General features: G+C 35.6%; 1 non-coding gene and 2 pseudogenes across 1 annotated transcript; 1 reads left to right on the forward strand and 2 right to left on the reverse strand.

Moving 5' to 3' along the window:
• Positions 1-11,946: 11,946 nt before the first annotated feature.
• On the reverse strand, positions 11,947-13,433 carry LOC133028998 (70 kDa peptidyl-prolyl isomerase-like; annotated as a pseudogene).
• Positions 13,433-15,236, reverse strand: LOC133032514 (uncharacterized; annotated as a pseudogene).
• A 2,926-nt stretch (positions 15,237-18,162) lies between these two features.
• On the forward strand, positions 18,163-18,269 carry LOC115703265 (small nucleolar RNA R71). The gene has a single exon (XR_004009043.2). It is a non-coding gene; the product is annotated as a small nucleolar RNA R71 (small nucleolar RNA).
• The last annotated feature ends 687 nt before the right edge of the window (positions 18,270-18,956 follow it).

An 18,956-nucleotide genomic window follows, 5' to 3' on the forward strand; every position in this document is an offset into this window, starting at 1 on the left:
TCAAAATAATTAAATAATATATCAGTTTTCTAAAAAAATTTATATATATACCCTTGTTTACATATACTAGGTAGGAGTTACGTGCCGAGCCACGTAAATGTTAGTTTTAAGTAAAGTTTAGTTTTTTTTATTTTTTATTTTTATTTTTTCTTATTTAGATTGTATGTGGAGGTATGATCATACGAATGATTTGTTTTATCAAAGTAATATTTGTGCTATTATAATTGGTTATTCAAATAAATATGGGTATATATAAGTCATATCTAAATAATACTTATTATTTACTTATAGAAAATTTGGAGGAACAAGTCATAAGTTTTGCAGATTTTAAAGCAAACATTATGTAACAAAAATTAAAGTGAATGTGCGATCTTAAAATAGAAGAAAAAAGTATTAAAAAAAATCTTAATATATGGAATATTATTAGAAAAACTAAAAAGAGTATAGTGAAACTTCTGCCTAAACTTTCATTGGTTAAGTTGCTTGAATGGTGAATTGATTGTACTTTGAACTCTTCTTTTTGAATCTACATACAACTGGGCATCAAAGGTTGGAGATTTACCAACTGAGTAAACCAAATGGTAAAAGACAACTTGAAGGCACTGTCTTATGGAGTCTTTAGGACAAAGCCTTGAAGTTGTTTTATAGGCAAGATATTTCTTCCAACTCTCCATAAGATTGGATCTTTCATTAAAATAGTTCCATCTTTCTCTTTTGTCTATTTAATGAAAAATAATATAATTTTTATAAGTCAAAATTTAAAAGTAAATGGATCAAAACATAGCAATTCAAAAGTTACTATATATTATTTATTATTATGGACAAATTACAATGAGTATTGGACAAAAGGAGAATTTTATGTTCATCTAATCCTCTTAACATAAACACTAAAACTTAAGCTTTGACTCATTACAGTTAAATTGAAATTCCGTATTTTAATATTCCTAATTTAATTATTTAATTAAGTAATTAATTAAATGCAGAATAATGAAACTGGTACTGAAAACCGTTTTTCCGTAGTTACAGAATACAACTCTGTAACTTCAAAGAAACCCAGAAAAACAAACAGTACATAAAAGTAAAAACACACAAGATTTTTTAACGTGGTTTCAACAATCCTTTCAAATTGTTACTAGTCCACGAGGCCACGCCCAGAGATAAGATTCATTAGATCGGTATCAAAAAATACAAAGTAATTAACCTATGCATAAATAGACTCCCTCTTATTGTATGCCGCAAGCTTGATGTATTTCACCTACTAACCGAATCTTGATAAAACTCAAGAGCTCAAACTCCCTTCGATCACCTTGAAGAGTGCTTGAATCCTCCCGATTCAAGGCTTAAAGCCTATCTCCCGAAAGCCTATACAACCATCTCCCGAAGGTTGTGTGCTTGTATCATCCCGATGCAAGACTTCAAAAGCAATCTCCCGAAAGCTTGTAAAAACCCTTCTCCCGAAGGTGTGCTTGTATCCTCCCGATGTAAGACTTCAAAAGCTATCTCCCGAAAGCTTGTAAATACCTTCTCCCGAAGGTGCACTGATGTTCTTCTTCGTTGTAGACTTGAATACAGACTCAAGACAATACAAACAACAAATAAATAGAGTAAGAGTCGAACAGCTCTTCTCTACATAACAAAGACACTCTTTCCTTAAGATGTGAAAGTGAATGAAAGAGATACAAAACCTAGCTGCTATAAGATGTATTTATAATGAATATACATCTTATTGACAGCTTACATTCGGTCTGAACAAGACCTCAGCCCACTAGAAACTTCCCTAAAATAATTCTTCAATCAGTCCAGGAATTTCCGTTTCTGTACCTACAGAATCGTGGGCAGTAACTACAACTTTCCTTTTATAGAAAAGGAAAGTTTAACTCCGGTTTTCTCTTCAAGAAATCTGATCTAAGAAAATGGGAAACTCAACACAAGATCAGATTATACAGCTGGTTAGATAAAAACGAAATGGGTAATCAAACTTACCATTTTTACCTTTTTTCCAAAAATAGGAAAGCTAGACAACTTTCCTTCTAAGTTTGAATACACAAAATAGGAAACCAAATTAAACATATACCAGCCGAAATTAATAGGAAATAATAAAATATTTTTGTCAATTAAATATGCCAAAAATGTAATTAACAATCTCCCCCTTTGACACCTTGATTGACAAAACATTTTATTATGAGAAAACCTGCATCACGTGTTAGAAACCAAAGCAAATAGCTTTTTAAAGATACAAGAGTATAGAAAATACTCCCCCTGCATGAAAGCACTCTAACACATAAAACAAAGGACTTTTTTTTGGACGGAAAAGCTTACAAACCGAAGTCACAGCAACTTTTTAAACGGAAAAGTGCACAAACCACAATCAAGCAACTCCCCCTAAAACCAAGGGTCCAAAGGTGTAACAATGAATCCAAAAAAAAAAATAATACTACTCCCCCTTTTTGTCTATCAAGGAGCCAAAGATAACAAAAAAGCATGGACAAAGTCATAAGTTCAAGCATACATTACTAAAAAGCAAGAGATAAAAGATTGAACCACTTATTCATCATCATTGGGTCGGAAGTATTTCATGATGCTGTCGATCTTCCTAAGAAGCAAGGCATGACTTGTCTCCATTCTTACCAAATGCAAATTGAATTCTGCCATTTCTGTAGGAGCAGAAGTTGAAGCAGATGCAGCAGCAGGATCATTTGTAATACCAGGGGAAGCAGACCGAGCCTTTCTTTGAGCAGCTTTTCCTTGAGGAGGCTTCTCAGGAATTTTGAAAGTGGTTCCAATAGCAGGCATCTCAATTGATTCATTCTCAAGAATAAATTCCTCTTGATCAGATAAAATCTTATAGATTAAATGAGGAAAAATAAGATTGAGCCTAGGTTTCTTGCCCTTTCGAATAGAAACAATTTGCTCCCAAATCATGTCAGCCAAATCAATTTTAGCACCAATTGAAACTTTATACAAAAAGAAAGCAAGTTCATTTGAAACATTTACCGGATTGGAGCAAGGAAACCAATTGGATAGGGCAAACCTCATGAGAGCAGCATGTTGATAGGTGAGTTGAGACATATGCATGGTGTCGAAGAGTTCAACATCATTATCACTAGTGAGATAACCGAACACCTTTTGACGATCAAACTCCACATCAGTTGGCTCAATTCCCATAGGCAGATTGAGAGCTTCAGCCACATCCTTGACAGTAAAGGAATACCAGTGTCCTCTGACAAATACTTTCCCAAACATAAAAGAGTCCTCATCGAGAAAGTCATCAGTGATGTTAGCATAGAATTCCTTCACGATTCTATCCGCATAGCCATCAAAACCGATCAAAGTATCTACCCATCGTCTTTCTTTCAACATGTTATAAACCCCAAAAGGCTTATGAGCAATGACATTAAAATTTTTCTCCACAGTAAAATTCCTATTCTCATAGAATTTCATATCTCTAGCATGATCATTATAACAAAAATAATGAGAGTGGGGCTTGAAGTTGTCAAGAGAAATACCAAAGGGCCTTTTTCTTTTCTGTGGAAGAACAGGATTTGGAGAGACAATGGGCCTTTTTCCTTTGTCCTTCTTTGGAACTGCAGCAGGGACAGGAACAAGTTCTGTAGTGACAGGTTTAGCCTCTGGTTCTTCACTCTCGGATTTAGAATCATCAACAGCAGGTTGATCTTTGGGCACAAATTCTTCACTTGAATCGGACAAGCCCTCTGAATCATGATCCTCCTCAGTTTCTTCAAGTTCAGAATCCGAGGATGATACCGAAGGGGGATTCTCATTGAGATTTTTGGCCTTTGAAGATGAAGAAACCACCTTTTTCCCTTTGGATACAATTTTAGGTTGAACCACTTCGGGCTTTTGAGGAGTGGAAACCTTGGACCTTGTTCGAGAACTCACAGTGGGCAAAGTCACCATAGCTTTGTCGACATTTGGAGCACCATTCGAAGAAGAGGACTTCGACAATGTGTGATCGGATGAATGAGATTCATCATGATCACCAAACCCAGGTGTTGAAGAAGCAATTGGAGAAGCAACGACTGTTGGAGAGGCGAGATTGATCACTGATTTTTGAGCTTGGGTCTTCGATTTTCTGGCAGATTTCATCGGAGCACAGGACGAACCAGGAGCTCCGGTCGCTGGTGCAGGCGGCGCAGGAGGGGTGATCGGAGATGCAGAGGGAGAGCCACGAGAGGGCTTCTTGGACGGTTGGACATTCTTAGTTTTGGCCATTTCTCTTTGAAATTCTAGAACACAAACACTCTCACACTTTGAAAAAAAAAAATTAGACCTTTGAGAAACAAATAGAAAGAGAAGAGAGAGTGGTGATCGTGGGTGAGTGGGTAGTTGAGCATATATAACATTTCATTTTTAATTTCCCAATAAGTAAAAAATGTAAAAGGAAAGTAACTTCCTTACCTTAATCACCACGTGGGGAGAGAAAAGAGGAAACCAAAAAGGTTTTTCAAAAAAGGGTCAATGTTTCCTTAAATGGAAAAAGGAAACCAAATATCCCCACAAAATCTAAGAATTTAAATACCCTACCAAAACCAAAATTGCCACCAAAAAGGAAACAAAAAATAATTAATTATTTAAGGACAAGTTTCCTAAAAATACCAAAATAAGACCAAATCTCCAAAAATAAAGGAAACACAATATAAAGAATACAATTAAAACATGTTTCCATAAAAAGAAAAAATAAAAGAAAAAAATATTAACAAAGAATCGAAAAAGATATGCCCCCCTTTTTCTTTAATTTTTTCAAAAAATGCCCCCCAAATTTTTTTGCAAATAATGAACAAGAGAACACAAAGAGACACATAAAGCACTAATCACCACTTAAGAGCAAAAAATAGTGTCTAAGAATATAATGAAACATAACAAGATAAAAAACAAGAAATTTTTAAGAAAGCTCAATTGACAAACTCGGTCACAATTTTTTTTTTGTTTTTTGTTTTTTTTTTTTGTATTTTTTATTTAAAAGACAGAAAAAGAAAATAACCTTGATATTTTTGTAACTAAAATTCACAATGTCCGCTTGTCTTTGTCCCTGATGAAAAAATCAAACTCATAAGAATAGTCAGAAATTATTTTATCAAGCTAATGAAGTAGTAGAATGAGGTCATACCGGTTACACAGGAAAAATTGACTCAGTCACCAAGAATATTAAAGCAAATCAAATAGTATGTAACAGCTTTATAACACCATTTTCGAGGACAGAAATTTTTTTACCACAAACTGTGTCAAGCATAAGTGTGTGAAAGTGTAAGTAGGAAACATTGCCCAATTTGTCAAAAAGACTTTTTTCTGATAAATTGTAACCATAGTAGACGCTGTCACACTACCTCAATGGTAGCCCTTTTCAATGGTAGCGTATCTTCTACATAACTCATAATTACATACTTCCAACTTACTCAGAGATGGCTTTCACACATTGAGATAGGTAGCTCTATTCATCCAATGGAGCTTGAACACACAGTTTTTAAACATCATTATTTGAAAATGGTAGCTTACATAACACTGTTTGATGAACCCGAATATTCCTGTGAGGAGTGAACAATTTTCCTGACAAACCTGTATGACACCATAACATTACAACATTAGCAATAAAACAAGGACTGTAATTCTTATAAGGTTGAGATTTTCTTCTAGGACAAGGACAAGACATTATGAACTCTAAGACAACTCAAATATCAAGGATTAAGAAGAACAAAAATATTAAACAGTACAAACCCCTAAGGATTTCCTTAGAGAAATAAAACGGACCGAGTCAAGAGCTTTAGTAAAAATATCTGCAATTTGTTTGCTAGTTTCAACATATTCTAAGACAAGAATTTTATTTTCCACAAGTTCTCTAATAAAGTGATTACGAATGTCTATGTGCTTTGTGAGAGAGTGTTGAACAGGATTCTTAGAAATATTTATAGCACTAGTGTTATCACAAAAGATGGTTAAAGCTTTCAAATCAAACCCATAATCTGCCATCATTTGTTCATCCATAACAATTGGGTACAACAACTACCCGCAGCAATATACTCAGCCTCAGCTGTGGACAGAGAGATTGAATTTTGCTTCTTGCTGTGCCATGAAACAAGATTGTTTCCATGATAGAAACATCCACCACTAGTACTTTTTCTATCATCTGCATTACCTGCCCAATCAGCATCACTAAAGCAAACAAGGTTAGAGTTAGTGTCTTTAGAAAACCAAATCCCAAAATCAATAGTGCTATTTACATAGCGAATAATTCTTTTCACAGCAGAAAGATGGGATTCCATGGGATTTGCCTGATATCGTGCACAAACACCAACACTATAACAAATGTCAGGACGACTAGCAGTAAGATAAAGCAAACTACCTATCATACTTCGATACAAAGTTTGATCTACCTTTACTCCTTGTTCATCTTTGCTTAATTTCAAAGTTGTGCTCATGGGAGTGTTGGTATGTTTGGCTTTCTCAAGACCAAACTTTTTCACCAAGTTCTTCGCATACTTGCTTTGAGTGACAAAAGTTCCCTCATCTGATTGCTTCACTTGAAGACCGAGAAAATAAGTGAGTTCACCTACCATGCTCATTTCAAACTCCTTTTGCATTTGGGAAACAAAAACCTGCACTTTAGAGTTAGAAGTAGAGCCAAACACAATATCATCAACATATATTTGAGCAACAATTACATCAGAATTAATGTTTTTGATAAAAAGTTTTTTATCAACATTTCCTCTCTTGTAATCATGAGAAAGCAAAAATTCAGTTAGACGCTCATACCAAGCACGTGGTGCTTGTTTTAGACCATACAAAGCTTTGTCTAACTTATAAACATGATCAGGAAAATGAGGATCCTCAAACCCTTTAGGTTGTTCAACATACATCTCTTCTTTTAATAGCCCATTCAAAAAAGCGGATTTGACATCCATTTGATACAATTTAATACCAAGAATGCAAGCTATGGAAAGAAGTAACCTGATCGACTCCAGTCTAGCTACTGGAGCAAATGTTTCATCAAAGTCAATACCCTCAACTTGAGTGTATCCTTGGGCAACCAACCTTGCCTTGTTCCGAATGATAGTGCCAAACTCATCACTCTTATTTTTGAAGATCCACTTGGTTCCAATGATGTTCACAAACGGTGGTCTTGGAATCATTTTCCAGACTTTGTTTCGAACAAACTGATGTAGCTCATCCTGCATAGTAAGAAACCAATCTTCATCCATTAGAGCTTCTTTTACAGATTTTGGTTCTAAAAAAGAAATAAAACATAAGAATTAAATTATATTAGCATATTTTCTTCTTGTAACCATGCTCTCATCCAAGTTTCCAAGGGTGAGATCTGAAGGATGATTCTTTTTAACCCTGGAGGATGGTTCCCTCTGTATTGGATCAGTGATTGAATTTGAAGACTGCTCGGATTCTTGTGCTATTGGGATTTCTGTAGCAACAGATTCCTGCACTGTAGCCTCGACAACTGCTTTTGTAACTTCGTCAGGTTTCTTTTCCTCAGCAGCAGGCTTTTCAAGCAAGTCTTCAATCTGTTCTTCTGTAGAAAACTTAGACAAATCTTTTAGGTCATCAACAACAACATTAGCAGATTCCATAACAGTTTGGGTTCTCATGTTATACACAAGATATGCCCTACTATTTGTGGAATATCTTAAGAAAACACCTTCATCACTTTTAGCATCAAATTTACCAATGTAATCACGATCTCTTAAAATATAGCAAACACATCCAAACACATGAAAGTGACTTACATTTGGTTTCTTACCTTTCCAGATTTCATATGGTGTTTTGTGAGTACCTGGACGTAAGAATACTCTGTTGATGGCATAACAAGCAGTGTTAATAGCTTCGGCCCAAAGACGCCTCGTAAGTTTCTTGCTATTCAACATTACTCTAGCCATTTCTGTTAGAGTACGATTCTTTCTTTCAACCACTCCATTTTGTTGAGGAGTTTTAGGAGCAGAAATTTCATGAGAAATACCGTTAGCTTTACAAAATTCATCATATATGGTATTTTCAAATTCCTTTCCTTGATCACTCCTAATCCTAACAATTTTACCAATGTTACAATCTTTTCAACTCTTAATTTCAAACACAAAGATTGGAAAGCTTCCAAAGTATCAGATTTTTCTCTCAAAAAATCCACCGAAGAAAATCGAGAAAAATCATCAACACAAACAAAAATATACCTCTTACCATTCAAGCTTTCTACCTGGATTGGACCCATTAAATCCATGTGCAAGAGTTCGAGAACTCTAGAAGTATTCACATCTGGGATACTCTTGTGAGAAATTTTCAGTTGCTTACTTAACTGACATGGTCCACATTTTCCCAATGACTCCTTACCTAATTTAGGTAATCCTCGAACAATCCCTGACACAGACAATTTTTTCAGATTTTTAAAATGAATATGACCAAGTTTTTCATGTCATAGATCAGTAACATTTTCAATGACAGAATGACAAGTAGCATACGTAGTGAGAGTATAACAATTATCACTAGATCTCAGCCCTTGTAAAACAATTTCATCAAGAATATTATACACATAGCAATGATTGCTATCAAAGCTCATAGTATAACCCTGATCACAAATCTGACTAATGCTAAGTAGATTAGCTTTTAGTCCTTCAACCAACATGACATTCTTTAGTTTAGGAAGCCCTTCGAACTTGAGAGTTCCCATTCCTATGACTTTTCCAGTAAGACCACTACCAAATGTAACTTCTCCACAGTGCATTGGTCTTATGTTCACAAGAAATTCTTTTTCACCTGTCATGTGTCTAGAACAACCACTATCAAAATACCACATGTTAGAAGCAATAGTTTTAAAACAAGTGGAACCTACCAAGCATTTGTTTTTGACAACCCATTTTTGTTTTTGTTAAACATGTTTATTTCCAAGATAATTAGATTTAAACATGTTTTGCATGGTTATGCACTTAGGTCGAATGTGACCTTTTATTCCACAAAAATGGCAAATAGGGATGAAACGTCTTCCAATCCCTTTGAAATTGTCAAACTTACCGTGCTGCTTCTTTTCTGTAACAACAGAGTGCTTTGCTGTAGAGACAGAAACCTACGAGGTAGAAACAGTTCTTCTAGAAACAAAACTATTAGATTTAACAAAAGTGGTATTAGAATTAGGTTGATTAGAAACATAACCCAGACCCGCATGATTAGTTTGGCCAGATTTTTGAATTTTTAAAAATTGTGGAACCTGGATTTAGCATTTTAACATTCTTTTTAATGTTATCAAGTTCCTTGGGTAAAGAAATAATCTTAGACTCTTTTAAAGACAGTTCAGATTCACAACATTTAAGTTTATCTTCCAACTCATTAATGTTGTTACACAAGACTTTATTATCTTTAACCAGGGAGCGATTTTCAGCACATGTTTCCAACCACTTACCAAACATTACCTTGTAGGATTCAGCCATAGAATTCTCATCAATTTCTGACTCATCTGATTCGGATCTAGATTCTTCCTTGTTGTCATCGAACAGGATATTATTCATGCAAATGGTCTTTTCTTTTTCCTGCAAATTTCTTGACAAAACACTTGTTAGGACAACCTTTTCTTTTTCATCCTCACTACTCTCAGAATCATCATTCCAAGTAACATTTAATCCCTTTTTATTTTTCTTTAAGGTATTGGCACATTTGGATTGAGTGTGACCAAAACCTTCACATTCTCTGCATTTAATACCTTTTTTATTGCTAGAAGAGAAAGGTTTAGAGGGAATATTACCAGAAATGTTACCTTTTGGGCTCTTTGAAAAGTTCTTTTTATTTCCAACAGATTTCATGAATTTTTGGAAATTTTTTGCCAACAAAACCATTTCATCGTCATTTTAATCATCAGAAATAATTTTTTCAGAAGCATTAAAGGCAATACCTTTACTTTTCTCATTCGAGAGACTTTGCTTACTCTTTTTCTTGATCTGTTGATTCAACTCAAAAGTTCTTAAAGACCCCATGAGTTCCTCAACCTTCATTTTTCCAAAATCTTTTGCCTCTTCTATTGCAAGCAATTTTGTGTCAAACCTGTCAGGAAGCACTCGAACAATTTTTCAAACCAAGACAGATTCATCTAATTTTTCTCCCAAGGCAAAAAACTCATTAGAAATATCAGATAATCTTTCATAAAAATCATTTAAAGTTTCAGTTTCTGACATTCTCAATTCATCAAATCTAGTTTGCAACATGGTAAATCGTGATCGTTTTACATCAGCAGTACCTTCAAATTGAATTTGAAGGATTTCCCATGCTTCCTTTGCAGATTCACAAGATGAGATTAATTTAATAAAGCATTCACCAACACCATTAAAAATAGCATGTAAAGCCTTATTATTATAACCAGACAATTTTTCATCTTCAGTGGTCCAACTGAGTTCAGATTTTACCTTAGTATTACCTTTTTCATCATTTTCAGTAGGTTGAGACCAGCCTGTAAGTATAGCTCTCCATGCCTTCTCATCTTGCGATTTGATGAATGCTCTCATCCTGACCTTCCAATAAGGCTAATTTGACTCATTCAACAGAGGTGGTCGAGACATAGAGCTTCCTTCTGCAAACAAAGACATCTCACACAAAACAAGTTAAACGGAATAACCTCAAGATCTCACTAAGAATTTAGTGACTTGCTCTGATACCAATTGAAATTCCGTATTTTAATATTCCCAGTTTAATTATTTAATTAAGTAATTAATTAAATGCGGAATAATGAAACTGGTACTGAAAACAGTTTTTCCGTAGTTACAGAATACAACTCTGTAACTTCAGAGAAACCCAGAAAAACAAACAGTGCATAAAAGTAAAAACACACAAGATTTTTTAACGTGGTTTCAACAATCCTTTCAGATTGTTACTAGTCCACGAGGCCACGCCCAGAGATAAGATTCATTAGATCGGTATCAAAAAATACAAAGTAATTGACTTATGCATAAATAGACTCCCTCTTATTGTATGCCGCAAGCTTGATGTATTCCACCTACTAACCGAATCTTTATAAAACTCCAAGAGCTCAAACTCCCTTCGATCTCCTTGAAGAGTGCTTGAATCCTCCCGATTCAAGGCTTAAAGGCTATCTCCCGAAAGCCTATACAACCATCTCCCGAAGGTTGTGTGCTTGTATCATCCCGATGCAAGACTTCAAAAGCAATCTCCCGAAAGCTTGTAAAAACCCTTCTCCCGAAGGTGTGCTTGTATCCTCCCGATGCAAGACTTCAAAAGCTATCTCCCGAAAGCTTGTAAATACCTTCTCCCGAAGGTGCACTGATGTTCTTCTTCGTTGTAGACTTGAATACAGACTCAAGACAATACAAACAACAAATAACATAGTAAGAGTCGAACAGCTCTTCTCTACATAACAAAGACACTCTTTCCTTAAGATATGAAAGTGAATGAAAGATATACAAAACCTAGCTGCTATAAGATGTATTTATAATGAATATACATCTTATTGACAGCTTACATTCGGTCTGAACAAGACCTTCAATCAGTCCAGGAATTTCTGTTTCTGTACCTACAGAATCGTGGGCAGTAACTACAACTTTCCTTTTATAGAAAAGGAAAGTTTAGCTCCGGTTTTCTCTTCAAGAAATCTGATCTGAGAAAATGGGAAACTCAACACAAGATCAGATTATACAGCTGGTTAGATAAAAACGAAATGGGTAACCAAACTTACCATTTTTACCTTTTTTCCAAAAATAGGAAAGCTAGACAACTTTCCTTTCAAGTTTGAATACACAAAATAGGAAACCAAATTAAACACATACCAACCGAAATTAATAGGAAATAATAAAATATTTTTGTCAATTAAATATGTCAAAAATGGAATTAACATAAACCACTCTCATTTCATTTCATTATATGCCAATCAATGAACCCACACACACACATTTTGTATTAACTCCTAAGAATATACCATCATCTTCATCATCATTATCAAGCTTTGATGTCAATGGTCATGGACACTGCCTCTTCCTTTCCCTGCTTTTACGTTTCATCAAAATGGATCATAAAAAAAACAGATTCATCTGATCAAAACCAAAACCAAACCAAAATCAGTTCATCAACTTACATTTGATTTGACTTGCTCAAACTTGTTCATCTTTGCAAATATGTTGTTGTAGAATTCTGCATCCTTCTTGTTGTATTCCCTCACTTTTTCTTTCAAAAATTTTTACTCCATTTTCACATCTCTGATATATAATGTCCAAAACAAAAATACTCAAATAAGTAATCAAAAACAAAATCACAGCATATAATTAGTGAAAGATTTCCATGGAGGAAGTAGAGAATTCACATGTTGTCTGGTTCAATCTCAAGAGCTTTCTTGATATCAATCTCTACCAAATCCAAGTCAACCAGTTGAATATATGCTTGAGCTCTTCTATACAGAGCTTTCACATTCTTACTATCAAGATCCAAAACCTTTGTGCAAAGTTTCTCTGCTTGCTTGTAGTCTTTGAGTTTTAATTTGCAAGCTGCATTGTTAAGATTACATGTCATTTTCAGCACCTTTGCTTGTTGCTTCTCTTCATCACTGAAGGAAGAATCATATTTGACGAAACTCACAGCCTGTTAATCGAAAGAGGTGTTATCATTAGGGCCTGATTAAAGGGGTTTGTAGAAAAATATGTATTTAGTTATACTCAAATATACCTTCTCATATCTTTTTGAGGCTCTTTCATATTTACCACCCTTGAACAAGGCATTGCCTTCTTCCTTTTTCTTCCCCGCGGCTTCGATCTTCTCTTGTGTGTTCATATCCCAAGATTCCTTTCCCTGCACACATTAAGCAAATCTCTTTTAAGTGTCATTGTGAAGGCAAGCAGAAACATTGGTTTGGACAATGAAGAGAGAGCATATGGCACCCACCTTAACGAAGGAGACGAGCTCAACTTCACAGTAAACAACAGAATTAGCTAGAACAACAGCCAAATCCTGTGACGAATCAGATGAGCCTAAAGCATACTCGGGGTGAATAGTCACCAAAGCAACTTGCCCTTTCTTCATATTCTTTACAGCTCGATCAAGACCACCGATAACTTTCTCTAAATATCAAGTGCACACACATCCAAATAGTCAGTTACAATAGTTCTCTTCCATTACCACGAATAGGCAATAGTGCATGATAATATGTCATTACCTTCATCGATTTTGAACTCGTATGGCTTCCCATCATCATGGCCCTTTCGAGTAAACACAGTTCCATCATGTAATTTCCCAGTAAGTTTCACTGGCAGAAGATAAAAGCGAGTCAGTTCGGTATTAACACCATAGGTTTATAAACCCGAAATGCATCAACCTTTTTGTCATTTCATCTTACCTTGAACAACAGTCCCATCATTATGGCGCTCATATCCCTCGCTCTCCTTCAAAGTCTTTTTCAAGACTCTGCTGTTTTTGCAGATATCAGTAACAATAATTTAAATAAAATTCAAATAACTTTTAAATAGAAAACACATGTATATTTATTTAATACAAAAAATAAATCCTAATTCAAATTCATATGAAAACAAAAAAAAAATAACAGAAAGATCTATCTAAGTTGCTTGTCACTGTTTTTATTAATATTAGAAAATTATACAAAATAAACTAAGCATATGGAAAATATAATATATTTTTAAAAACTCAAAACAAAATCTTATAAGTTTCATTATCGTGTGGCAGATTTATAGTCCTAGATAGAGCTTTTACTCTACACTACAATTACACAGTATTCTAAATGAAATGTAGATAATGTTATTATTTGTACAAAAAAATCATAGCTAACAAGAACCAATAATAAGATTGCATCATTAATAACTCGTAACTTTGGTTATTCTTTTATCTCATTATCATACTAATTTACACTATGAGTAAGTTTAGGATCAATAAATGGCTCCACCTAAAAAATAATCCACACCCCTTATAATAGAATTATCAAGATTAACATGAAAAAGAGTACACTTTCAAATTGTAACCAAAATAATTAGAAAAGAAACATTCAATAATGAATGGTTCCTGAAATGCACTAATCATGAATGCACTAATTGTGCAACCAAGGAAAATAGCACATGGTAAATAAGAATTCAAATTTCTAGAGCATATATTCACTTGATTAAGCATCCACTTTAACCCTACTGCAGCTGTACACTCATTCTTTGAGGCACTACTAAACCAGTCTAGATTGTAAATTCTATCTAAAGTCTCCACAATGGTTGAGATGTTACTTCTCCTAACTTTGACGGAGAATACCTCCCCATTTGAGCTAATGTTAGTATGGTTATTCAACAATGTTTCAAACCACCCACTTCCAGACCTCTGCATTGATAAAATGGTGAAATATCGCACAGGATTGCATGCGCATTCAGCCCTAAAATACATGACAAATCATGAAATTGTCTTTCAAATGAAATCAAGCCCAAAAACCAAAACTAATAAACAGCTTTATACCTGCTATAATTTTTGGGTTTGGGGTAGTGCACAAGAGGAGTTTCCAAGGAGTCAATATTCAGTTCTTGACAAGGCTTTTCAATCACCTAGAGATTCAAATATCCAACCTTGTTCCGGGTGCTAACTTGCTTCAGACAAATGGAGCATATATATACACCACACACCATTGCAAATACCAATACAATCATCCTCAACACCAATGGAGATTTCTTGGGCGCCTTTATTAGAAAAACATCCTGAAATTTCCCTAAATTTAGCTTATGTGAAGGGAAGGAAAACATACAAGGACAGAGACAATAAAACCCACATGGGGTATCAACTTATTTGTTTTCTCACAAAGGCCAATTTACTAACCGATTCTCGTGTCGAATATACCAAAGAAGAAATCTGGAGTCAGATCTACGGGCCTTGGGGCTAGTAGTGGCGGCGGGGTGCTGGGGTGGATTCATCTCCAATCGTAGATCAGCGAAACACATTTTTCAAGCGAATGAGTCGAACTAACTCCGGACTTGAAAGAGTAGTAGAAGAAAGAAGCAGAAGAAGAAGTTGTAGAAGTCTTTGGTAAATCACAAATTTGAAACCTCTGCACTCAGCGACTGAAATCGTAATTTTTGATTGGAAAGTAGCGATTGAGAACCCAAATCGTTCTTTATGCCTTCAATCGTCGACTCCAACCCAGCGAAAAAAATCGATTGACCTCTGAGACTTCTTCATCACAAAGCTCACCTTATAGTCATTCAGATTGGGATTGGGAGAGTGAAATGGAAGAGTCGATTGGTTTTTTAAATGAGTAAAGTGTCGCACGTTGTAAATGAGTTAGGGTTTTGAGGGTTTAGTTTTATTTATATATTTTTGAAAGTTAACGGGAGGATCAAATCTACGTTGAATTTAACAGAATATTTTTTATTTGTAAAGTATATTATGTTAAACCAAGAAATGTCGTTAGATAGGTACTTTTAATATATAAAGATACCTCATTTATTAATAAAATTTTTAAAAATGATTATAAAAAGAGAGAAGAAACTGACCCAAAAATATTGGTTTCCTCTTGATTTCCTTTGTTGCAGTGCTCTAGCATTCCAAAACAGAGAAAATGACTAAAAAAGAGAGAAAGAGAGACCAATTTTTAAATATATATAATTAGATATTTCTCAAGTAAATAATCACAAAAAAGAAAAAAAACTCAGAAAACATACTCACCCATAAAATTATCATTAAGGTGGTGATATGTAGGGGTAGATTTAAAGAAGCAAGAGGAGATGGATTGATGGTGGTAGGGGCGGAGAGGAAGAGACGAAGAGGGGGAGATAGAAATTAATGAAGAGTGAAGATGAAGATGATATATATATAAAATTATTAGGGGCGGAGATCCGCCGGTAATAATAAAAATGTAATTTTTAAAATATTATTAGCGGCGGACTTCCGCCGGTAATAGTCCGCCGCTAATAAATTTAAAATTTAATACCAGGACAATTCCCGCACAAACCAATTTTTTTTATTTTCTTAAAAAATTAACCCTACTATTAGCGGCGGATTTAGTCCGCCCCTAATAATTCCGCCGGTAATGTAACATTTTCTTGTAGTGCAAGGATTTCGCCTCAAAAGAATAAGGCATGCAAGTTCTAAGCTATTCAACCAGTCTTACCACAAACCATAGTAAAACAACTATAACATATTTCACAGATCGTCAAATTGCATTCATACACAGGTTTCACAAGCAACCAAACTAATCGAAAGAGTTAAAAGAATTAAGCACACGGTTTCAAAATTTCAGGACATATCACAATCAACAGCAGCACACAACTATCTTCAGTTTATTCAATCGACTAACAACAAAATAAAAAGACTAAACTAAAGCAAAATAACTAAAAAGAACAGAATAACTAAAACAATTAATTAATTTTTTTTTAAGTCCCCTCTCCCAAACTTAGAATACACATTGTTCCCAATGTGTCATGCAAAATAAGGAAAGGGAGACTTACCTGCACCCCCATAAGAAGGGGTTGGACCTCAATACTTCTTCAAATTGGATCAAGTCCACCCGTTGCATCCAATAGAGCCCTCATACCGAATGACGAAAATTGACCTCCAATATTGTTAATTTTAGAGTTTTGCACAAGAGCAAGTTCACCTTCAGAACTACCACACATCAATCTTTTCCAACGACGCCGAATCGTTCGAAGTCGCTCTTTAGGCTTTTCTCTCTTCTTATCAGCTTTAACAAAAGAACCCTTCACCATCTCAATCTTGCAACAGGTAGGAATGTCGGTTGGGGAAAAAACATTAAAATTGACCTCTTCATCTTGCACTCGCAACTTTAACTCCCCCTTTTGAACATCTATTAATGCTCGCCCCGTGGCTAAGAATGGTCTTCCCAAAATAATAGGAATAGTTGAATCTTCCTCCATATCAAGAATTAGGAAATCAGCAGGGAAGATAAACTTACCAACCTTCACCAGTACATCTTCAATTATCCCACGAGGATGAGTCAAAGAACGATCCGCCAGTTGTAAAGTCACTGTTGTGGGCTTTGCTTTTCCCAATCCTAGCCTTTTGAAGACAGACAAGGGCATTAGATTAATGCTTGCTCCCAGATCACATAGAGCTTTAGTTTCCACCGAACCCCCTATAGAGCATGGAATATTAAAACTACCCGGATCTTTGAGCTTGGGCGGTAGTTTCTTCTGCAAAATTGCACTGCACTCCTCAGTGAGTGCCACTGTCTCGAACTCTTCCAACTTCCTTTTCTTAGCTAAAAGTTGTTTCATAAACTTCAGGTAAGTTAGCATTTGCTCCAAGGCCTCCGCAAATGGAGTGTTAATGTGCAGTTTCTTGAATATTTCAAGAAATTTTGAAAACTGCTTGTCGAGGTTGTTCTTGCGGAGTCTTTGAGGGTAAAGAATTTTAATATGATGATCTATGCTGATCGGAGGCGACGCTTCTTACGGTGCAAGACCCTCAGTAGTGTTCTTTTCCTTTGGTGCCTGTGTCTGTACCCGTCGATCCTGAACCACATCTTCAACTGGTTGCTTGCCACTAGGTTCCTCATAACTCTTTTCACTCCTCAAGGAAATGGCTTTACATTGCTCTTCTCCTTTTGCCTCACTAGTGCTAGGTGAATTTCCTTGAGCTTGTTTTGCCACTTGAGTAGCCAATTGTTCCATATGAGTTTCTAGAGTTTTAATAGAGGCTTTAGTCTTCATCATGAATTGGAGCAATAAGTCAGCTTGGATATTTAAGCCTCCACTGGGACTTTGTTGTTGCAGTTGTTGTTGGTTTTGTTGGGGCTAATTTCTCTGCTGGTAGAACCCCTGTTGGTTGTGCCCATAATTATTGTTTTGAGAATAGTTCCCAATGGCCTTTGCTTGATCCATTGGCAAACTGTTCACATCCACCGGGCATGTGTCATATGTGTGAGGGCCCCCACATAGCTCACAAGTAACTTGAGCCTATTTCACCTGAGCAATCATCAACTTCGTCAGGGCCTCCACTTGGGCTGTCAACTTGGTGATGGCGTCTACCTCGTGCATACCAGCAGCTTTTTTCGTTTGGCTTCTTTCAGTTGGCCATTGTTGGTTATTCATAGCCATTTCTTCGAGCAGATCATGAGCCTCGTTTGCACTTTTTCGCATAAATGCCCCACCAGCTACACCATCTATAATTGTTCTGGTATTACCAATCAACCCATTGTAGAAATTATGAACCAACATCCACTTTTTGACCCCATGATGTGGACATTTTTTGATCAAATCCTTGAACCTCTCCCAAGCCTCATAAAGAGATTCATTGTCCAGTTGACAGAAGTTATTAATTTCTCCTCGCAACTTAGCAGACTTTGCTGGAGGAAAGAACTTAGACAGAAACTTTGTTGCCAAATCAGTCCATGTTGCTATAGAATTTGGTGGCAGGGAGATCAACCAACTCTTGGCTCGCTCTCTCAGCGAGAATGGAAAAAGTCTCAAACGAACGGCATCATCACTAACTCCATTGACTTTGAAAGTCTGACATAACTCCATAAAGTTTGACAAGTGCAGATTGGGGTCTTCAGATGGAAGTCCACCAAACTGGATTGAAGACTGCACCATTTGGAGTATGGCAGGCTTAATTTCAAAGTTGTTAGCATCGACGGCAGGTGGTCTTATACAAGACTGAACCCCCATAAGAGTTGGAAGAATGTAATCTCTTAGACTGCGGCCATTTACTTGATTTTCAACGACACCTCTATTATTACCATTGTTGCCTCCATTGTTACCGCCATTAGCATTCTCAGCCATGATTTCTTGTGTTTCAGCAGTTGCTGAAACCCTTTCTTGCCTCTTGTTTCTTCTATTTCTCATACAAGTCTTCTCAATTTCAGGATCAACGGGCAATATGACTCCTTGTCCTTGACGGCGCATACACTTAAAATTCTTGAAATAGATAGAGACAATATTGCAAGAAATAGATTATCAATTAGCAAGAGAAATAAACCAAACTAGAATTTAGTATAATTTTATGTAATATCAATCTTTATA

The sequence above is a fragment of the Cannabis sativa genome, chromosome X, assembly GCF_029168945.1.
Source record: "Cannabis sativa cultivar Pink pepper isolate KNU-18-1 chromosome X, ASM2916894v1, whole genome shotgun sequence".
In the NCBI taxonomy this organism is placed as follows: domain Eukaryota; kingdom Viridiplantae; phylum Streptophyta; class Magnoliopsida; order Rosales; family Cannabaceae; genus Cannabis; species Cannabis sativa.